Source organism: Rhinatrema bivittatum, chromosome 15 (assembly GCF_901001135.1).
Source record: "Rhinatrema bivittatum chromosome 15, aRhiBiv1.1, whole genome shotgun sequence".
NCBI lineage: Eukaryota > Metazoa > Chordata > Amphibia > Gymnophiona > Rhinatrematidae > Rhinatrema > Rhinatrema bivittatum.
Window position 1 is genome coordinate 24,382,730 of NC_042629.1, and position 24,276 is coordinate 24,407,005.

A 24,276-nucleotide genomic window follows, 5' to 3' on the forward strand; every position below is an offset into this window, starting at 1 on the left:
TGGCTTTCTCTTTTTTTTTTTTTTATTTCCTTAAAACGCTTTTGTGCTCCCCGTACTAGGCAGTTGCGTGTTCGGCTCTGCCATGCCTCGAGATGCGGCTGATGCGGGGTAGTATTATCTTGGAGGGGGGGAGGGTGGGGTTATCCTTTGTTTTTTAAAAATCAAAATAAATCGCAAAATTGATTCCGCCCGTTTTAAATCCACAAAATGGGGGATGGGGAAGGACCTCGCCGTCAGTTGAACAGTTTGTACCTTTTGTAGCAGGGAGAGCTTAGAGGGAGCCTAATCCGGCAAAGCAAACAAAGGATCCCTAGCCCGACTTTTGGATATTATGCAGACCTTTACATCTCACCTTCTGAGAGATTGTAGTATTTTAAAGCTCTACTACCACAAATGTTTCACATGAAATAAGGGAAAATTGCACACTGATGCGTTGCCCTAGTAATGTCTAGGGCTTGAGAGGAAAATTATACTTGAGATCAGTGACTCCCTTTGATTAGTCGAATGGAGAAGAGAGAAATCCTCCTAATGGTTCCTTTTACGATTAGAGGTGGAGCAGTGTTGCCAAGCACCTCACTAAAATGTGGTGGCATTGTATAAACCTCTCAAAAGCATTTATGTGCTGTGTAATTTAAAGATGCATGTATATGTGAAAAGCTTGGACAGCATTTTTCTTATTTGCCTGATGTCTAGGCAGTGTCTGAGAGTTGTTTTTTTTTTTTTTTTTTATTATCTGGAATGATTCTGTACTTCACAATTTTTGTGTGAAATCAAATAGTTGGGGAAAACGATAGCTAGTAAATGTGGACTATGTAAATAGTCATACAAATTTCTAGTTTTCAAGAATTTTGCTGTAAAACTAAAATTACTAATGCAAGTGTTTGCAGTAACATTGAGTTGCCTGTTTACTTGTTTAAATGGAATTTCTATTTATTACAAATATGTGAAACACTCATGGGATCATCATGCTATGTAGGTGACTGACAGAATGATCTTCTCATCTAATGTCTTTATCAAACAGAATGAAAACTTGAATTTTTTTTTTTTATGGAAAAAAATTCCTCCAACAGTTTTGTAGATTTGTACTTAAGCATTTTCAAATAACTTTGGAAAATATGTCCAAGCTGTGTATCTGGTGGGAGATGATTCCTGTAGTCTATACTAAATTGAGAATTTTTTATACTTAATATCAGTGCTATATTGAGTTGTGTATACTATTGAACTGAACTATGTTCCATACCAAAGGAGAAATATAGCAAAACAATCTGTAAATGGAATACATCATTTTTAACAAAATGACAACTTTGGATTACAGTGTTAAATAATATAGTTGTCTTCTGTCTCTAGGAATAAAGTTGGGGATTTAGTCTTTCCTGACAGTGAATGTTTTGAATTCTTATAATTGTTTGTTCTTAATTGGCAAATGTTGAGGTACCACTGCTTTCCATAAAACTAGGTTAAAAATTGTTCGTTTCATGTGTTTGTAATAATGTATAATCAGTGAGCACTACTTGTTCTGTATTGCAACAGTTAAGACAAGGCCACTGATCATCATCTTCGTTTATTCCAACCTGGTCTGGTGTCTTTGAGAAGTTGAACAATGCTAGCTTTCTTTACAGATACTTTTAGATAATAATAGTTTTGGAAACGTGGTTAGTTATTGCACTTGATAGTTTCACATCTGCATGTGATTTGATACCTACAGCATAGTTTTCACGTAACGCATAATTTGCAGCATGAAGGTTTAAGGTGTTACCACGGATCAAAAAAGTTAACTACTCTAGAAACAATTATATCCATTCCGTTTTCCATTGTACTTTTTATGTTCAATATGTTGTGAGGCACTATTTCTTCATCTGTTTGTTTAGAAAATAAAAAAATGACACATTCTTAGTTTTTACTGGCTAACTTGGGGATCTGTGACCTAACACACTTTGTGGCTTACATAAATGTAAGAACTGGAAACTGAAACAATTCTGGGTGGGAAAAAGGCTTTTTTTTTTTTTTTTTTTTAGGCATGTATAAAGGTGAGCCATTTGATATGTCTGAATTTTCAGAAAGCAATGGAAAAGAACCTCATGAGAGAGGCTCTTGAGGACATTTTAAAAAGTCATGGGATAGGATGTAATGTTCTATTATAGATTGAGAACTGGTTAAAAGATATCGCAAGAGGGCATTGCCAAACTGAGAGATTGGGCTTCCAAATGGCAGATGACATTTAATGTGGACAACTGCAAAATGATGCATGTAAGGAAGAGCAACCCAAACTATAGCTACACAATGCAAGGTTCTACATAGGTGTCACTACCCAGGAAATGGATCTAGACATCATCCTGGATATGTTGAAATCCTCTGCCCAGTGTGTTGCAGCAGCCAAGAAATCAAATAAAATGCTAAGAATTATTAGGAAAAGAATGGAAAATAAAATAGATATCATAATGCTTCTGAATCGCTCCATGGTGAGTATTGTATGCAGTAAGGAAGAGCATTTGTTTCTTCTGTTTTCGGCAGGTACGTGCATACATTGACTTTCTAATACACATGAAAAAGCATATGCGCATAACTCATTAAAAATACATGGATAATATCCTATTTTTTCATATGTACTAGAAAGTGGGCAAGGTACATGCGTACCCACTGAAACAGATGAAAGGAAAGCCCATCCTTAATGTGTGGTTCTGGTCACTGTAGCTCAAAAAAATATAGCAGAATTAAAAAAGGTACAGAGAAGCAACATGCCGCGGTATATAAAAATGCTTAAATATAACAAAGGGACTGGAACGATTCCCCTATCAGGAAAGTTAAAAAAAAAAAAAAAAAATTAGGACTCTTCAGCTTGGAGAAGAGACAGCTGAGGGGAGATATGATAAAGGTCTATAAAATAGAATGTAACAGTTAAACGTGAATCACTTGTTTTACTCTTTCAAAAAGTACAAATAGGGGACATTCAACGAAGTTACTAGGTAATACATATATTTCCCAAATCCCTTTTCTCTCAGTTCTCTCAACATTGTACATATGTATATAATTGCAATTCTTGTTTAATATTTACTGCAATTTATCCCATGTTCTCTTACCCCTTTATTCCCTTGTTAACATGTTTTTATCTGTTCCATGTAAAGCGCCATGCATGGCGTATATTTGCGTTACACTGTGAACCGATGTGATATCCTGGATGAATGTCGGTATATAAAAAATTTTAAATAAATAAATAAATTTAAGACAAAATAGGAGAGAAACATTTTTTTTTTACGCAATGCATAATTAAACTCTGGAATTCGTTGCTGGAAGATGTGATGAAATCTGTTAATATAGTAGGTTTAAAAAAAGTTTGGACAAGTTCCTGGAAGAAAGGTCTATAAACCATTATTAAGGTGGACTTGGAAATCCATTTTTTTATCCCTGGGATAAGCAGCATGAAGTCTATTTATTTACCTTTTGGGATCCTGCCAGGTACTTGTGGCCTGAATTGGCCACTGTTGGCTTAATGGACCTTTGGTCTTACCCAGAATGGCAATCTTATGTTCTTATGTTTTTTATCAGAAAACAAATCTGAACATTTTATTTGGAATGAGCTCATGCCTTACTGGTAGGTCGAGGCGAATTACATTTGGGTATAGTTGGTATTTCCCTGTCCTAGAGGGTTTTATATAATGTTTATGCCTGAGGCAACAGAGAGTTAAGTGACTTGCCAGAGATCAGCAGGATGTGAACCCATGTTTTTCCAGGTTCTCAGCCTGCTGTTCCTACCACTAGGTGGCTGCAGTCTAATCTAGGAAGAAATTATCCCAGCAAAGATCTGCCTCCAAATAGGTTTTCCTAGCGTGTAGCAGATGGACTCAGAACCAATGGGTATAGTGTACTCGTGCTAGCAGTTGGAGACGGATCAGATTTCAATCTGACGTCAGCCCCTAGTACATATACCCCTGCAGGAAGTGCAGATCCTCAGTATTTTCCATCTCCAAAGCAGTTAGGAGCTATCTCACGCTCGCTGAGCATTCTACCAAAACTTTAAAGAAAATTCCTACCTGAAGACGAGCCCCGCACTCCTGTGGTGATACCCTCGGGTCCCTCCCCCAGTTGAGTTTCCCGAGGTGATTTCCATGGTCCCTCGGAGGTAAGAGCCTCGGTCCGGTGGCCGAATCGCGGCAGGGACCTAGCCCCCGAGTGAGAAGGGCGCGGCATAGAGGCAGCCTCGGTCCGGAGCCGTTTGCGGCGAGGACTTAGCCCCCGAGCGAGACGAGTTCGGGTGCGGCTTAGAGGCAGCAGGTGCACCCTCAAAAGCGGCGGTGAAGGTAGTTGCCCTCTCCCCCCCCGCAGCCGGAGACCGCCCGGGACGAGACCGGGAAGCGCCGAAGATAAGGTAAGGTAGAAATCTTTACTTGTTCCGGTCTCCGAGGATTGAGGACGAGCGCAGGCCATCGGCCGAAGCCAGCGCCACCGGGTTGATCCGCCCTAGCAGGGCCAGACCCCGGCATTTCCAAGGGCTTCTCACGTGGAGACCCTCCGAGGTAGTCGCCATCTTGCCTGCATGGTCGCCTTTGCCATCTTGGCTTAATCTCGCCGTTCTCATCGCCGCAGGCCGAGCGCACAAAATTCCCTGTGCGCACAAACCTACTTCTGCGCCTAAGTTACACGCACAAGAACACTCAGATGCATAAGCGGCATGCGCAAGTCCCGGTCGCACGGACTACGCGCACTCAACTACCGGCGCGCACATCTGGGGTTAAGCGCACAGATACGCGCACAACCCGATTTAAGCGCACTAATTACGCGCTCAAGTCCACGCCCGCGACCAGGCGCTCCGGAGCGAAACATGTACGCGCAGGCAACCTCGACGCCGCCAAGATCTGAAGTAAAATCCCTAGGCCTCTGCTCAGCATGCCACCTCAGGGCCGCCCAGAGCCAGGAAGCCGACGCCCTATGCACCCAATGCGAGGAGGCCCTGGGAGATCCACCACAAGCTCAGACTCGCCCAGGGCCGGTGACTAGCTCTTCAGGGGGCTCCCTGGAGCTAGCAACCCCCAGCGGGACCCCCTCCCAGCCGGAGGCTCCCAGGGAAACAGCACCACTCAATGTGGACCCCTCGTCTATTTCTTGGGTGGAACTCTTCAAGGGGATTCACGCCTTTGTCCGGATGCAAACGGATTCCCGGGCGGACCAACCAAATACGTCGCAGGAGGACCCCTATGCCCCAGGCCCCTCAAGACCCAGGCATAGGCCCTTACCGCCAAGTAGTCCTACCTTCGAGGGCATGGACTTCTCAGACTAAGCCGAACCTCTAGAAGAAGGAGAACTCCCCCTGGGGACAGAACCCCACCGAACCACGAGGCGGTTCTTCACGAGGGAGGAGCTCCCGGACCTGGTCTCCCAATGCCTGGCAGAACTAGCGATCCCGGTTTCAAAACCCAAGGGGGATCCCGAGGAGAACACATTTCTGGAAGGCCTTCGACAGACCTCCCGTCATTTCCCGCTCTTGCGAGCCGCACAACAGCTTATTGACCTGGAATGGAACACCCCAGAGTCTGCCTTTAAAGGGGGAAGGGCCTTGGCCAGTTTGTATCCCCTGGACCCAGCAACCAAAGAGATGCTCGCTTGCCCAAGAGTGGATGCCATGGTCTGCGCACCACCATACCGGTGGAGGGAGGAGCAGCCCTCAAGGACACGCATGACCGGCTGGAAGCTATGCTTAAGCAGTCATTTGACGTGGCCGCTATGTCTCTTCAGATTGCGGCCTGCTGCACCGTGGTGACACGTGCCTGCTTATCCCAGGCCAGGAACGGCACACCGGGAGATATCCTTGACCCAGCGCTATCCTTTCTAACGGACGCAGCCTCAGACCTCGTACGCACAGCGGCCAGAGGAGTATCATCGGCGGTGGCGGCCAGGAGGCAGCTCCGGCTCAGAAGCTGGTTGGCCGACCCATCTTCCAAAACACGCCTCACAGGAATGCCATTCAAAGGATCACTTCTGTTCGGCAGCGATTTAGAAAAGATGGCGGGCAAATGGGGCAAATCCCCAGTACCGCGCCTTCCGGAAGACAAGTCAAGGAGAGTCCAGCGACAGCCTTCCAGAACCTCCAGGGGCAGAAGCTCGCAGCGCTTCAACCCATACAGGAGCAGCTACCAGGCGCCCCGCCCTCCGGGCAGGATCCAGTCCTTTCGGAGCAAGCACAACAAGAGGGGAAACAGCTCGGGCTCAGGGCCCAGCCGCGCTCCACAATGAGAATCAGCCGACCCATCCAAGGGAAGCCATAGGGGGCAGACTGGCCCTATTCTACCAAAGATGGGTCGAGATAACTTCGGACAAGTGGGTTCTAGCCATCATCCGGGAAGGGTACTAACTGGACTTCATACACAGCCCCCCGGACAAGTTTGTGGAGTCTCCCTGCCACGACCCCACCAAAAAGGCGGCAGTGGAAGTTACACTGGCCAGGCTACTGAACCTCAAGGCCATAACTCCGGTACCTCCTCAGGAGATAAACTCTGGTCATTATTCCATATATTTTCTCGTTCCCAAGAAAGAGGGAATGTTCCGACCAATCCTGGACCTCAAATCCGTAAACCGATACCTGAAGGTCCCCCGCTTCCGCATGGAAACCCTGAGATCCGTAATAAAGGCAATACAGCTGGGAGAGTTCCTCACCTCCCTGGACTTGTCAGAGGCATACCTGCACATCCCAATTCATCAGGAACACCAGCGTTACTTACGTTTCAAGATCCTGGGCCATCACTACCAGTTCCGGGCCCTACTCTTCGGGCTAGCCACAGCACCACGGACGTTCACCAAGGTGATAGTGGTAGTGGTGGCAATACTGCGGAAGGAAGGAGTCCTCGTACATCCTTACTTGGACGACTGGCTGATCAGGGCAAAGTCACCAGAGGAAAGCATCCAATCAACCAACAGAGTCAAGTCTCTATTGGAGAGCCTCGGATGGGTGGTCAACACGAACAAGAGTTCCCTGCAGCCCTCACAATCGTTGGAGTACCTGGGGGTCCACTTCGACACCAAGGAAGACAAAGTCAGCCTGACTCCCACAAGGAGATCAAAGCTGTGGAACCGGTTACAATCCTTGATGAGCGACCCTCGGCATGCGATTACCTGCAGGCCCTAGGGCTGATGGCATCCACACTGGAAGTGGTCCCCTGGGCGAGGGCCCACATGAGACCTCTACAACACTCACTGCTGTCCCTTTGGAACCCACGGTCGCACAATTACACTGTACGCTTACCTCTCCCGGGTACAGTCCGGACCAAACTACGCTGGTGGCTGCAGCCCAGCCACATTAACAGAGGCTCAAGACTGTCATCCCCAACCTGGACTCTGCTAACGACAGACGCCAGTCTACGGGGATGGGGAGCACACTGCGAGGAACTACCGCCCAAGGGCAGTGGAACGCAAATGAGGCAGGATGGAACATCAATCGCCTAGAAGCGCGGGCAGTCACTCGCCTGCCTGCGGTTCGCTCAAAGACTCCGAGGCAAAGCGGTCAGAGTGATGTCCGACAACGCCACAACGGTTGCCTAAATCAACAGGCAAGGGAGAACCAGAAGCCAACAGGTGTCACTGGAGATAAACCCACTGATGGCATGGGCGGAAGCAAATCTACAGGAGATCTCCGCCGGCCACATCGCCGGGAAGGACAACATCACGGCGGACTTCCTCGGCAGAGAAAGTCTAGACCCAGGAGAATGGAAGCTATCTCCCGCAGCCTTCCGGATGATAGTAAACCAGTGGGGAACACCGGAAATGGACCTCCTGGCGAACAGAACAAACGCCCAAGTACCCAGATACTTCAGCCGCAAGCGGGACCTACAATCCCAAGGGATCGATGCCCTGGTGCAAACCTGGCCACAGGGCACCCTACTATACGCCTTCCCGCCGTGGCCCCTTTTGGGCTCAATGATTCACAAGATACAGCTACACAAGGGACTAGTTCTTCTGGTGGCCCCGGATTGGCCAAGAAGACCGTGGTACGCAGACATGAGAAGACTGCTGGCAGGGAACCCTCTACCCCTGCCCCCTCTGAGACCTCCTACAACAAGGTCCGATCGTCCATGAGGACCCGACTCAATTCTCTCTTACGGTCTGTCCATTGAGAGGGCTCGCCTGAAGAAGAGCGGATACTCGGGGGCGGTAATAGACACCCTCCTCCGAGCAAGCAAGTTCTCCACATCGCTAACATACATAAGGATCTGGAGAATATTTGAGGCCTGGGGCGAAGATCACGACATCAAGGCACGCTCACTTAAAGTTCCCGTGATGCTGGAGTTCCTACAGAGTGGACTTCAGAAAGGACTGTCCCTCAATTCCATCAAGGTACAGGTGGCAGCACTGGCATGCTTCGGCACCAGGGATGACAGTGATAGCCTAGCCTCTCACCCGGATGTGTCACGTTTCCTGAGAGGAGTCAAACACATTCGCCCACCGCTGAAGTGGCTGGTACCTCTGTGGAACCTCAACCTCGTCCTGAACTTCTTATCTGGATCCACCTTCAGACCTCTTCGAGGCCTATCACTCCGTCAGCTGACCCTGCAGATTGTCTTCCTCCTGGCAGTTTGTTCAGTGCGACGCATCTCTGAACTACAAGCACTGTCTTGCCGTGAGCCCTTCCTTAGGTTCACCCCAGGATCCATCCAGCTGCGCACGGTACTGTCATTCCTTCCCAAAGTGGTCTCCCACTTCCATCTGAACCAGACCATCTCGCTCCCCTTGGCGGGAGCCTTGGAGAATTCGGAAGAAATCCATAACCTGCGTCACCTCAACGTTGGCAGAATCCTCTACAGATACCTGGAAATGTCAGAACCCGTACGGAAGACGGACCACCTTTTCGTCCTTCACAGCGGGAAAAGACTAGGGGAAGCAGCCTCGCGGGCAACCATAGCCCGCTGGATCAAGGAAGTTATCAAGGCGGCCTACGTAGAAGCAGGGAAACCTCCACCTCCACAGGTCAAGGCCCATTCAACCAGAGCCCAGGCAGCGTCCTGGGCAGAAACAAGAATGATGTCGCCTGCCGAGATCTGCAGGGCGGCGTCTTCCATCCATACCTTCTCCAGATTCTACCTTCTGGATGTTCAGGCTCGGGAGGACACGGCATTCGCAAGGGCAATACTAAGTGGGTCACAGGCAGCCTCCCACCCGGTTCGGAAGTAGCTTTTATACATCCCATTGGTTCTGAGTCCATCTGCTACATGCTAGGAAATGGAGAAATTACTTACTTGATAATTTCGTTTTCCTTAGTGTAGACAGATGGACTCAGCAGCCCGCCCTTGGCTGCCGTCACGCATGGTATTGCAAATGATTCAAGGGTTAAGCCTCCTTTCGTTTACCTAGGTCTCCACCCGGCTGGGTGTCGACGCTTTCCGGTTGAGCTCCCTGGCGGTCACCAGCTATACTCAATCGACCAGTTCAAATTATTCCAGTTAATCAAGTTATAACGTTTATATAGTTACGAAGTTATACAAGTTAATCAAATTAACCAATCGGTCAGTCAAACATATATCCACAATGCTTTGCAAGGAAGAATACTGAGGATCTGCACTTCCTGCAGGGGTATATGTACTAGGGGCTGACGTCAGATTGAAATCTGATCCGTCTCCAACTGCTAGCACGAGTACACTATACCCATTGGTTCTGAGTCCATCTGTCTACACTAAGGAAAACGAAATTATCAGGTAAGTAATTTCTCCATTATTTTTCATATATCATGATAGGAATGAACTTTGTTCGTAAACCAGGGTATGTTGAAAGAGTTCATGCTCTCAAATTTACTGCTAGTATGCTTCTTACTATTTATATTGTGCCAAAAAACTTCTGGAGCTCATAGGGTGTAATGCATACTGATGATATATCAAGGTGTGCTTTAGAAGTTCTGTTTAATCAAGCTAGTAGCATCTAGTACAACTTAGAACTTTTTCTGTATCAGCCACATTTTCTTGGTACCTTACGATTTCTAATAGCTGTTTGGAAGTGACACTTCTAACAGCAATACCATTCTTGTGTTTGTTTTCTCAAGTACCACATGGTCTGGTTTTCTAGCATTTTATCAGTTGGAATTTATCTAGTTATAAAATTATAACCCGCTTATCCACAAATCTCAGTGAGGGACAAATGTACATAATCATAAAAACAAAACACATGATTGCCTTCCTTCATTGCAGTTCTCTCCAAGGTCATGATCCAAATGTTTTTCTGTTACAGGGTTGTTAGTGTTTACACTGCTTACAGTAGATGTGGAGCTACTTTATTGTGCCTTTCTGTAAACAGGCCTTCTGACCTTAGTAAGTTGCATCCAGCAATGAGATGTGTAACTTGTCCAACTCTCTGCCTCACAAGCTGCATTTTTCTATTCTGCTGTTTGTTTGTTTTTTATTTATTTTTTTATATGCTAGCTTTTAACCATTTTGTCCATAGTCCACTGTGCTGGGCTGTAAATATCAATCTCATTTTAAGGTTAAGCTCACCTCTCTAAAGATTCTTGTCAGATTTTGATCTGCATGTGTTTGTTGAAATAACTTTGTATTTTTCACTATATTGGTGCATTTGCCACATACTTTTCCTTGTTTGCTAGTCCAAGTCTTGAGAGAGTGGTTTTTTTTTTGGGGGGGGCGGTTTCTTGTTCTGGAAATACTGTTGCTTCTTTCATCATGTACACTTGTGGATTCTCACTCATTCTTAGCATTCTAAAGAATGCTTGTCCAAGATAAGAACAGTGGTCATTTGTGCCCGTTTTACTTTAGTACTTCAGCAATTTTGAGTGTTCGTGTTTGTTACTGTAAATTATGCTTAAAAGCCTTTTATAGTTGCTGTATTTGAATAGTCTATTTTTAAAAGGCCCATATCTCCTTCAGCTCTTGCTTACAGTCTCAGCATACATTAGTTCATAGGAATTAGCTGGTGAATATGAGTAAGACTTTTTCCTTTTGTTCTTATATCCAGTTGGTTAAGGTCTTTCTGGAGCCAGTCCTCAGTTTCAGTGCTGTATATGAGTGTGCGGATTACAAGTTTTGATGGCTTGTTTCTTATTCCATGCTGTAAAGCACTTTTCAATATTTGTTTGTCTCCTGTACTACACTTTGCTGATCTTTTATTTGTCATATGTTTGTTGCATGTTAATTTGTCCTGTTAAGTTTCCTTTTATATTAGTTGTCTGTTTTCAAGTTTGGTTATTTTTCCTTTATTGAAAGTTGCCTTAGCATGTTTGTCCAGACCAAATATCAATCTGCGAAGCTCTTCACTACTCAGTTGTTCTAGCAAATGATTGCGGTAGTTGTAGAGCTTAAATCCATGTGATGCTATCTGTGGCTTATTTGTTTTCCCGTCGATAGCAGGGCTGAATTAGCCATGCTGTTTGGGAAGCGTCGTGACCCAAGGTAGGCGGAGTCTTCTCAGCTAGTAGCAGAGCTTTGACGCTGTGCGGTGGAATTCCCGCGCGGTTCCCTCGTCTCCTCTTTTTCCGCGAGCCGATTGCACACAAGGATTTTTTCCTCATGGAAGATTTTTTCATTGTTTAATTTCTTCATCGATTTGAATCTCTGGCTCCCAAGCCGCTGGGATTCAAATATTGCCAATGTGGCAAAATTATGTCCTTAACCAACGAACATAATTACTGCTACCTGTGCCTAGGCCCAGAACACGACCAAGCATCGTGTAGAGACTGCGGCCGCATGTCTCCCCGGGCTCAGCGGCACAGGGCAGCAAAGATAGAGCGTCTAAGAACCGGATCTTCTGCTCCACGGACCTCCGTCCATTCATCGCAGGGACCGGCGACGTCGAGTAAGGCCCATACAAAAAGGGCTTCTTCAGTAGACCCTTCTATAGTGCGCCACAGTCTACCTTCGGGATCCTTAAGGTCCAAACCACCCTTAAAACGAGTCGGGGCTCCAACATTGAAGGGTAGATCGCAAGACAAGGGAGCTGCATCAAGAGGGATCAGGCTTTTCAAGCCTAGAGAACCCCTCCATTTGGAGCCGAAACAACGGACTCATGATGCTTCCACGGCGCCTCCCACCCGCACGGCGCATCCACGAAGGATGACGCGTCCATGATGCCCGGAGCAGTTACGACACATATTGTTGAAAAGTTGTACGGCTCAGATAAGACGTACAGTATATCCAAACCATACGACGCAAGAGCGGAGCACTTAAACTGCTCCTCACTCATTCTAAACACGACACATCCAAAAAAGACAGTCTGAACAACATACTTCGGATGAAGTAAACCGTATTACCAAATGAAAAGAAGGGGAACCGGTGCACAGTGCACTCGCCCCTACAACACAAACCTCTTCAGACCAAATATCTCTAAATTTAGAAAACATTCCTAAGAAAAGGACTCAAAAGAGAAAGCACCAAGAGATTTCACCTACTGCTTCTACATCCAGTAGACACATTGACGTGGAGTTTCTTTCCACAGCAGGAACCTCTCCATCATTACAATCTATTGCGAGTGACTTCTCTCTTTCGGGGAAGTCATTACTTCAAAATCCAAAGAACTGTCTTCCACAGATCAAACTCCTTTGGCCAAAAGACGTCACTTAACTCCCAGCATTAAGTCTGCATCTCAAGCTGTGGACTCTTCCGTTCACTTTCCTTCAAAATCATGGAAGCAAAAAATACACATTCCTCCGCAGGGAACTGACAGAATCAGCCATGTCAAAAAATCTCGGAGGCATTATCCTCTTTCTTTCCAGAATTTTAACAAGCTAAACAGTTACCACCTGATTCCCCCTCACAATGTTCTCCATCACCTTCACGGTCTCCTGTTCCAAGAGAACCTTATTCAGAACAGGAATTGCAGCCTACCAGCCCGGGTTCCCAAATTTCCATTGCGTCTTCTCATTCTTAAACGGGATTTCCTTCTGATTCCCCAGAAAGACCACCGCAGCCTAATTCTAATCCAGAGGACTTAACTTATGCTAAGTTTATCGAAAAGGTAGGAACCACCCTCCAAGTCCCGATGGGGAAAATACCGGACCCAAGGGCTGAAATGATGGGAATCCTAAAGATATTCGAAGCTCCTGCTGAACCAACTGCCCTACCACTGCATGATGTCTTACAGAATCTTCTTTTAAAAAATTGGAAGACCCCTTTTACAACTACTGCAACTTCCAGGAAGATTGATATAAAATACAAAATACGCAATTCCTCCATTTATGAGACTTCTCAACTTCCACATCAATCTGTCTTTGTGGAGTCCACTCTCTCAAGAGCAAAACGCTTCAAGCTACATTCCAACACCCCACCAATTAAAGAGAGCAAATGCCTGGACGACTTTGCAAAGAAGGTGTACCATTCCTCAATGTTAACCTCCAGGATTCAACAGCACCAATTTTATACCACACAGTACCTCTTTGAGACTCTGCAAAAACTACACCCTGTTTGCATTTCAGAAGACAATACACTTCCACAGCCATACCTCTATCTTGAAGAAGGTCTTAGACATCTTCTTCGATCCATTTTTTTGAGTCATTTGAGTTAACATCACGAGCCTATGCTACGGCCATTGCGGCCAGGTGTCTTGCATGGTTAAAAGCCAGTGCTATTCGATCAGACATCCATGAAAAACTGGCAGATAATCTATGCGTGGGAAGCAGTCTCTTTGATCAGTTTACGGAGATGGTTTCTCGACTCAAAAGAGCAGTCTGCAGCAGTACAATCGCTTACCTACATGACTGAAACACAAAGACATCAGCAAAAATACCCTCCATTTTACCGTAGTCGGTATTACCCAAGGGGATATTCTCGACCCTTTTCTCAGTATAGACAACAGCCATATACTTCTGCTAGGTCCACACCACAGGCTGCAACAAGGGGACGACCTAGACAACAAAAACAACCATCAACTTTGTCTTTTTGAGGACGATTCAGCCACCACCACCCCCGAATTTCATAGGAGGTCATCTTCAATTCTTCCTCATCAATTGGGAGTCCATTACCTCGGACCAATGAGTAATCAACATCATAAAAGAGGGTTACCAACTACATTTCAAATCTATCCCACCTCTTCCTCACAGTTCTCAAATACAGTCTGTACCCACTCATACAACATCCCTCAAGTCAGAGTTAATCAACCTGACCCTGCAGCATTCCATTCAAACAATCCCTCTTCATCTTCAGAATCAAGGATTCTATTCCCAATATTTCCTCATTCCAAATAAATCAGGGGGCCTTCGTTCTATTCTGGATCTCCATCTCCTAAACCAACACATTCAGAGAGAAAAATTCAAGATGACCTCTCTCAAGAACATCCTACCTCTTTTATAACCCATCGACCTGAAGGATGCCTACTCCCATATTCCAATTCACCCTTCCTCTTGGCAATACCTCTGCTTTCAAGCTCAGTTCACATTACCAATACAAAGTTCTCCCCTTTGGTCTTTCCTCAGCCCCCAGGGTGTTCACAAAATGCCTAGCAGTGGTGGTGGCTCATCTCAGACAGATGTCGATTCAGATATTTCCATACCTGGATGACTGGTTGATTAGTGGCTTCCAACCCATCCACTCTCCAGGAGCACACGTTACGCACTATAAATTACCTTCAGACATTGGGATTCGTAATCAACTTCGAAAAATTCCAATTCCAACCTACACAAATAGTTCAGTTTATAGGTGCTCTCATCAATACGACAGAGCAGAAAGCATATCTCCCATCAGACAGAATGCACACTTAGCAAACAACCTAATCAACAAAAACCAAGCATCTGTACACCAAATCCTTCAACTTCTGGGTCATATGGCAGCGGCCATCTATGTAGTTCCCCACACCAAGCTTCACATGCGCCTCTTACAATGGGGATTAAAGATGCAGTGGTTTCAATTTCTACAACCACTCAGCTCCAGGATACACATTACCAACTCAGTGAAAGAGGACATTCGTTGGTGACTCTTTCCTTCCAACCTATCAACGGGAGCCCCCTTCAGGCTACCTCCACATCAGCTTGCGCTCACTACGGACACGTCCAAGAAGGGTTGGGGGAGCCCACCTAGGTGTCATGAAAACTCAAGGTCTCTGGACTCCCCAGGAGTCTCGATACCAGATCAATCTCTTAGAACTGCGAGCAATATGGAAGGCACTTCAAACCTCATGGTGTATACCGACAACCAAGTGGCAATGTTTTACATAAACAAGGAAGGAGGGTCCGGTTCTTGGATACTATGTCGGGAAGCACTTCGAATACTTCATTGGACCCTAAAATTCCAAATATCCCTACAAGCAACTTACCTTCCGGGCCTAGACAATATCACAGCAGATCGTCTAAGCCGAGTGTTCCATCCACACAAGTGGACCATGATAAAGTAACCCTCCGACCTCATCCTACCTTTCTCCCAAAGGTAGTTTCCACCTTTCATATCAATCAAACCATCACTCTTCCCATTTTTATGCCAAAGCCACATGATCGAGAAACTTTTACATACCCTAGACCAGTGGTTCTCAACCTTTCTAATGCCGTGACCCCGAAATACAGTTCCTCATGTTGCGGTGACCCCTTGCCCCGCCCTCGCCCTGCGAGGGTGGGGCTTTGGTCATATGGGGGCGGGGTTAGGATGGGGTTGGATTTTAGTGCATACTTATTTATTATGACATTTATAAACAGAACCACCATTCCTCATAAAACAATAAAATTAAGAAACATAAAGCATCAGTTATAATAGTAAAACCATACTAATAAAAGAATATTTTAAAATTACTGATAAATAGAATTTCTATTATTAAAATCATATACATTTTTATAATTTCCCAAACACCAATAATATTTCAAAACAGCACATATATCAAATAACACACAATAATTAAAACTAATAAGGATTTTAAAAAGCCCCTGCTGTCCATACATGGGAGCTCTTGATTTCCAGTCACCCTGATATTGTCGAGGATTAGGAGGTTATCCTCTCTCTCTCACACATACACTCACATGTCCATTCTCTCTCACACATACACTGTCACATACTTACACATTCATGCTCTTATACCCACCATAACCTCTCACTCTCACAGACACTGATACACTCTCAGGGTGTAAGATACTCTCTCCCCCCCCCACTCACACACACACACACACACACACACACACACACACTCTTACTCCCCTGGATTTTCTCATACACACTCATGCTCTCACTCTTACTGGCTCCCTCACAACCTCAGAGCCTCTCAGATAAAACTCTATGCAGCAGAAATAATGCTGAATGTTGAGAATTGTGTTATGCAGACTAATCTGGAAAATGCACTAATTTCTACATGAGTCATAATGAATCAGTCCTCAGCTGCAGGCATCAATTGATTATCCTGGCTCCCTTTATGTTTGCCAAATACAGTTCATGTGTAACAGCAATCCTAATTCTCCACCAGATCAAGCTGATTTCACATCCCACTTCATACTTTGTCACCTCCAGCTGAGTCAAACAATTAATCTAATTACTGCCACTGCTGCCACGTGGCTATTGGGGAGGCACTGATTGCTGCTATTGGCACTGAAGCCCATTCTGCTGCCGCCTCTGTGCAGGCCCCGTGGGTTTCCACTTCCTCCATGTTGATCTCGTACATTGTGAGATCCGCCATAGAGAAAGTGCTACTCTTGCACATTCCCAAAGATTACATGTGCCAATCAGTAAAAAGTAATTTTTTTTTACATCTGCTTCCCTTTCTAATTTTTTGCCATTTCCTTTTATATTGCCTTTTTTTCTATTTCTTTTCTCTCCACCTGTCTTCTTCCCTCAAACACACAGTCAGGTTCTCATTCTCACATGCATTTCTCTCTCTCACACACATACACAGGCTCTCACTGGCACAGGCTGTCTGAGTCTCACACACAGGCTCTCTCACACCCCCACATGCTGCCTTGCTCAAGCACAGGCTCTCACTCTTACATGCTGTCTCTTTCACACACACAGAGGCTCTCACATGCTGTCTCTGCAAACACACTCATCTCAACTGTCTCTCAACTCATCTCATACTCGCACACACCTCTCTCTCACCTCTGGGCCTTTTCTTTACGGGTTGCCACAGGATGGGCTCTGCAGTGGTCCTAGTCTTCCCGGCCCCGCTGCTCCTCTTCTGCACGCGGCTGAAGCGCCTCTTCTACCCACGCGGCTGACGCGCCTCCTCCTTCCTCCCCGTGCGGCTCCGGCAACATTTGTCTTCCGGGGCAGGGCGGGCAGGAAGGAAGTAGGAGGAGCACCTGCAGTGGCTGATACACCTCCTTCCTGCCTGCGCGGCTCCAGCAACATACGTCACTGCGACGCGCTAGCTTTTTGGGCCATGTCTCTTCCTTTTTGGGGTTGGAGGCGGCAGGTCGCCAGCTTCGCCCCGCCTCCCCGCAGCAGCCGCGGCGCCGCGGACCGGCAAAAAACCCCAATGGCCCGGTACTGGTCCGCGGACCAGTGGTTGGGGACCTGCTTTAGGCGACCCCTGCGTTTTGGTCGTTCGACCCCCGCCGGGGTCGCGACCCACAGGTTGAGAACCGCTGCCCTAGACTGTAAAAGGGCTCTCGCCTACTACAAACAAAGGACTCAGTCCGCTTCTAGGCACTCTCAACTGTTCCTTTCCTTTAACCCCAACGATCCGGGTCAACCCGTTTCAAAAAGGACTATAGCCAGTTGGCTATCACAATGCATTCTATTTTGCTACAATAAATGTTCCTTAAAACTTGCAGATAAGCCTAAGGCGCACCAGATACGTGCCACAGCAGCGTCAGTTGCCCACTTAAACAATTTTCCACTACTGGATATTTGCAAAGCGGCAACATTCCTCCATTCATACCTTCCCTTCAACAACAAATGACCTCTGCAGCTCTGGGCACAGCAGTCTTATCAACTATACGTACGCTATGAGACTGTCTACTACTTCTTCAAGGGTTGCTGTCCCAACCTTCAAAAACATTATACATGGACACAACCCGGGAGCTTGGGACTCCCAGACAGCATGGCTAATTCAGCCCTGCTGTCCATGGGGGGGGGAAAAAGCAAGTTTGCTTACAGCAAACTATTTTTCTGTAGATAGCAGGATGAATTAGCCATGCGTTCCCTCCCTCCTCCCTAGACAGGCTAATGTGTTCTGTAAGTGACTATCTTACCACTCGCTTGGCTACAAAGAAACTGAGGAGATAAGGGAACCCCGCGGGAACTCCCCCACACAGAGTCAAAGCTCTGCTACTAGCTGAGGAGACTCCGCCTACCTCGGGTCGGGAGGCTTCCCAGGCAACATGGCTAATTCATCCTGCTATCTATGGAAACACCGTTTACGGTAAGCAAACGTTCTTATCTCTGGGAGCAAGGCTTAATCCATGGCCCAAGCAGGCAATAAGAGTACTTGGTGAATTCAATGCCAGACAAAGCAAGAGTGACGGTAGAGAGTCTCCCTGGAAAAATTCCTTGCTGGATTTTAGGAATAATAAATTGTTCATCTTAAGTTAGATGGAACATAAGTTTGCCACATTTTCATGGTGAATTTGATGCACTTGATAAATCTGAAGTGTTTTTTTTATTTTGTTCCTTCAAGGTAATTTTATTAAACAAGAGTGTCTATAATTTTGCTTGCATCTGTTACTTTTTAGTAGCTTTTACTTTGGTATTGTTTGCTCTTCTGCTTTTTGGCAGGCTCTCTCAATCTTCTAGATCTAGCAGGATTTGTTGCATAAAAATAGGGCTATTCCTTTTTTTTTTTTTTTTTTTAATCTTTAGCCATGTGACTGTAATCAGTTCTTAGTTTTTTCATTGGCTTCTGTGGCCTGCTGCAGTGTTTCCAAGAACAGATTAATAGCAGTGGTCACCGTGCTGGGATTTGGGCTGGAATGATGTTAAACAAGGAGGTCATCATGTGAAGATACTCAACAAGGCATGACAAGAGAAACTTATTTTGATCAATTCTCTCCCCCTCCATGGTGCAGTTAGTATCTAATGATGTAGCTTTTTTTCTTTTTGTGTAGAGAACTTCATTTTCACGTCATTGGTCTATTTTGAAGAGCACTTTGATTTTTGTAATGCTGAGGAAGGCTCCAAGATCCTCTCTTCTTAATTTCTTGTTTTCAGTCATTCACATTTCAGATGTTTGGTTCCCTCTGTTTAGAATTTTTATTCCACATCCTCTGGTAGTGAAGAACACGTTCCACCTGCATCTGTCAGCCCAGATTCAAGGAAGAGTAGAAAGCAGAAAGATAAGCTCCTCTATATAAAGAGACATTCAGGGCTCATAGCTCTTTTTACAGACTAACTGCAATGTTTTTGTATCTTTGCTAACGCTGGGGCTCAACATTTCTGAATCTGAGCTCTATAGTCAAACTCGACAGCTCTTTTAATGTATGTTGCATTCTTCCTTTTTTACTCTTTAGTGCATTTCTGAATATGATTTGTTGTCTATAACAATTTAGAATTAGAATAGATAACCTTGTTTCCACTCCCATACTGCATTCAAAAGATTCTCCTACCACAACCCACCATACATAGGGTGAAGAAATTAAGCTACAAGCAGAAGTATAATTTTCTTAAATGCATTCTGTACATGGAGTTCTTTTTTTCCTGTTAGCTATCTATACTTTGATACTTGTAAAATATATTTTTAATTTACATTTCAGTTATTAATTTTGATGGTAATGTTTACAAGTCTTTTTTAGAGTGTTAATGATATAATAAAAAATGTATAAAGAAAGATGTCCATCTGATAAGGCACTTTTTAATGCACCCTCTCATTATCTTACTTGATCTAATGGTAACTGTCAGCAAATTTGCTTGTGTGTCTTTTTTCTTTTTATTTTAAGGAAATACTGTATGCGGTGGATAGAATAGGTCTTTTCCCCTAACCTTTTTTTGTACTTAACCCATAACCAGCATGTTAATAGTTATGTTCAAGGTCAGTACTACAGATGTATAACTGCATGTTACAGGGAATGCAGATCATAAGTTGGAATTTTTAAGTACGTACTTCATTGCAGTTTATTAACTTTCTGATTTGAGTTCCATGCTCATGAGATGTATATGGGGAAAGAGTGAAGAGATACTGAGCAGGGATGAACAAGAGAAACAGCACAGGGCTCTGTTTTTTGTGATCTGAGTTCTGTGCAGTTCCTTGCTGATGCTTCCAGAAAAAAATACAAAATTAGATTATAAGCCCTGTGGGGATGGGGAAATACCTATAGTACCTAAGTATAATCTGCTTTGAAGTGCTGAAAAGCAGAATATAAAAATCTAAATAAAGGTATTACATAGCTTCTTTCTATGATTTTCCAATAACCGTTATCTTCTGACATTTATCATCTAAGAAATAGAATACATATTAAAATGGTACATCTCTAACCACACCCAAAATCTTATCAAAATTGATTATAGTACAAAATTGACCTAGTTTTTTTTTTCTCTTGCATTTGTTCAGTCTGAGCTGGTAAGATATTCAGATTTTACACCTTGAATCAAACTTTAGTACTGCTGCCACTATATGTGGTTCATTAGAATAGTGGTTCTCAACCTGTGTGTCGCCACACTTCCCGGTCCCCTGCTGACCCAGCTGCTCCCCCTACCCAAGCAAGATAGGTCCTCCACCCGGGCTTAAAACGCAGAAAGTGGCAGAAGAACTGGAGTCAGCAGCACCGGCATGCTCACTTCTTCCCGCCCCCCTCCCTGCGGCCTGGAAGAGGACGTGGTGATCAGCGGGTACGTGTGCGGGAAGAGACCATGCTAGTGCGGGCAGCATCGGCCCAAAGAAAGACGCAGCCTGAGGAATCAGCAGCGCGGCTCAAAGAAAAACAAAGAATGTCGTCAGCCCCCGCAGCCGATGGGACTCCTTGCTCCGCGAGTGCTGAAAATGAAGTAGGTTGCTGCTGCCTTTAGGGTTAGAAGTGGAGGAGGCTGCTGCTAGTTCGGGGGAGAGAGTGAGTTAATGAGCAAGCATGTGTGTTTGAGATCCTGTGTGAATGAGAGAGAGCATGTATGTGAATGATTGAGAGCCTGTACATGTGAAAGAGAGTATGTGTGTGATTGAGAGCTGTTTTAGGTGAGGGAGCATGTGAGTATGTGATCAAGAGCCTGTGTGTAAATGAGAGAGAACATGTTTTTAAGCATGTGAATGAGTCTGTGTGTGTGACAGAAAAGGACAGCATGTATGTGTGTGATTGAAAGCCTGAAAAGATAGACAGCATGTGTGTAAATGTGTAATTAAGAGCCTATATAAGTGAGAGAGAAAAAGCATGTGTATATGTGAGTGACTGAGAGCCAGTGTGTGAGAGAGAGAGAGAGAGAGGAGAAAGTTGCAAGCAAACCATCCCTCCTCCTGCTAATTCAAAACAATTTCAGGGCACCTGGATATCAAACGTTCCCAGGTATGCAGAACAAAACATTTTTTGTATCCTTATTTTTCATTACTGGGTCTTTGTGTCTGCTATTTTGAAATATTTTATTGGTATCTAGAAATTTTTTATATGAGTTTTTAATTATTGGATATTCCATTCATCTGCTGTTTTGAAATAATCTGTTCTTTATGTTAGTATGGTTTTACTGCTATTTGTTTTATAAGGATGGGTGATGTTTCTATTTTTCCTTTGTTGCACTGCATACAGAGACTCTGGCTTGTTGCAGTTTCCAATTCAGTTTTTGTCTGCATCTAGTTATGTGTTTTGGTAACAAAATATTCAACAAAAAACAAGAAATAAGATGTACTTTTATTTATAAAATATTAGAAAAACTTTTATTAAACAATCAAACTTTAACACATCTACACATCCCATTCATACAACTCATTAAAATCATATGTTAAAGACCATGTCATTATGAGTTTGAGGCTTACAGAAAATTATTCAAACGTAGATACAAAACATCTCAAATCATATAACCCTATTAATACATCCTCATGGCATGGATCTCACAAATATATATCTAAGATCACATCCTCGTATTGATGTCCAAAATGTAATCAACTTGTTGAAACAAGTTAGGCAATATCCTGTTAGAAAATAGATTGCATAACCCATCTTTACTATGGTCAATACTAATCTGCGGCACGTCAAGCCAGATATGATGTTCCAAACCAAGGAAGCAAGTGTCGTGATAAATGATTCAGAATCTTGATGTAAACATGGTTAGTGAGGTTATATGTCTCCAAACCTGGGAGGGTTGCATTAATAGGGTTATATGATTTGAGATGTCTTGTATCTACATTTGAATAATTTTCTGTAAGCCCCAAACTCATAATGACATGGTCTTTAACATATATGATTTTAATGAGTTGAATGAATGGGATGTGTGGATGTGTTTTAAGTCTTTTTTGTTAATTTTGAATATTTTGTTACTATATATATATTTGGCTTTTTGCTTTTGCTCTGGACTCATCAGACATCTACATCTTCAGGGATCTTTAGCAGTTGGCGTTCTAGTTCATTGTGAAGTTTGGAAGTGAATGGTTCAGAAGTCTTTGTTTCCTTTTTTTGTAATTGCCTGTATAAACCAGGGTTTTGGTAAGGGAATTCCCATGCAAATATTGCATTTATATGAGCGAAACACAAATATAAAGTGAACAACTTGAGCTATACTGAGCAACCCACTCTCCTCCCCTGTGGGAACCTATTCAATGGAGTCAGAGTTCCAGATTCAAGGAGCAAGCACTGGAGGAGAACTCCCTGTGGCTCTTACCTTGGGTCTGGCAGCAGGAGCTCTAAGGACTGGGCTCCCAGGGAAACAGGCCTGACAAGGTACTTATTTGACTGGTGGATCAGGACAACAGGCCAAATAAGGCTCTGGTTTCCCTGGTGGGGCAGGAGCCAAAGAGGAAGACAGGAAAACTATATTTTCCTAGCATGTAGCAGATGGACTCAAGACCAATGGGTAGAGTGTACTCCTGATAGCAGTTGGAGACAGATCAGATTTCAATCTGACGTCAGCCCCTAGTACATATACCCCTGCAGGAAGTGCAGCTCTTCAGTATTTTCCATCTCCATAGCAGTTGGGGACTATCTGCATGCTCTCACAGCGTTAGAACAAATTCAACAGAGAGAACCCAAATTCGGAATAAAATCTACATCTGAAGATGAACCCCTTTCTCCTGCGGTGATACCCTCGGGTCCCTCCCCCAGTTGAGAATTCGCGAGGTGATTTCCGTGGTCCCTCGGTCCGGTGGCCGATTCGCGGCGAGGACCTAGCCCCTGATCTCAGTCGCGGCCGAGAGGCAGCGGGTGCACCCTCAAGCGCGACGGTGAAGGTATTTGCCCTCTCCCCCCGCAGCTGGAAACCGGGAAGCGCCGAAGACAAGGTAAGGTAGAAATCTTCAGCATAGACTTCAGTCTCTGAGGTTCGAGGAGTCGCACAGGTCGCCGGCCGGGACCAGTGCTGCCGGGTTGATCTGCCCTAACAGGGCCAGGCCCCAGCTAGTTCGAAGGGTCTTCCCATGTGGAGAACCCCCAAGGTGGACGCCATACTGCCCGCATGGTCGCAGTCGCCATCTTGGCCCTATTCGCCGCTCTGTCCGCCATCTCGATCCGGGCGCACAAGACTAGCTAGGCGCATAAAGTTACACGCACAAGGGCCGTGCGCATAAGATACACGCGCATCACGTGCCTACCGGGCTGAGCACATACCTGTGACTTGGGCACACAACCCGCACGCACATCTTAGACGCGCAGGAGGTTTACGCACCTATAGCCATGGCACCACCGGAAACGGAGATCAAGGCCTCTACCCAGCATGCCATATCAGAGCCGCACAAAGCGAAGAGGCCAACGCCCTGTGCGCTCAGTGCAAGGAGGCCCTGGGAGATCCAGTCCCACCCAGGGCCGAGTACTAGCTCCTCAGTGGGTACCCCGGACCTAGCAAATTCCAGGCCTAGAGGGGCCTGGGGCATAAAGGTGGAGGCTGTGGCTGTTTAGCCGGAGTCTCCGTCTGCATGTGGACGAAGGTGTGTAGCCCTTTGAAGAATTCCACCCATGAGATATACGCTGGGTCCAAGCTAAGGGGCATTGAGTCCCTGGGAGTCCCCGTCTGAGGGGGTGTAGACAAATGTTCCCACCGCCCAGAAGCCCCACCTATGGGGACACGGACAACTCTGAAGAGAAGCAGAGTCCCTAGAAGAGGGGGAACTCCCCCCGGGGACAGAGCCTCACCGAACCATGAGACGCTTCTTCACCAAGGACGAGCTCCCTGACCTGTCACCCCGCCGAGATTTGCAGGGCGGTGACATGGTCCTCCATCCACACCTTCTCCAGATTCTACCGCCTGGATGTTCAGGCTCGGGAGGACACTGCATTTGCAAGGGCAGTACTAAGTGGGTCACGGGCAGCCTCCCACTCGTTCGGGAGTAGCT

The 24,276-nt window shown here is 45.4% G+C and overlaps 1 protein-coding gene across 3 annotated transcripts in view; it reads left to right on the forward strand.

The window, feature by feature from the left end:
• Positions 1-24,276, forward strand: part of CXADR (CXADR Ig-like cell adhesion molecule) — a 95,455-nt gene that overhangs the window by 449 nt on the left and 70,730 nt on the right. The gene's annotated exons all lie outside the window — the stretch shown is intronic.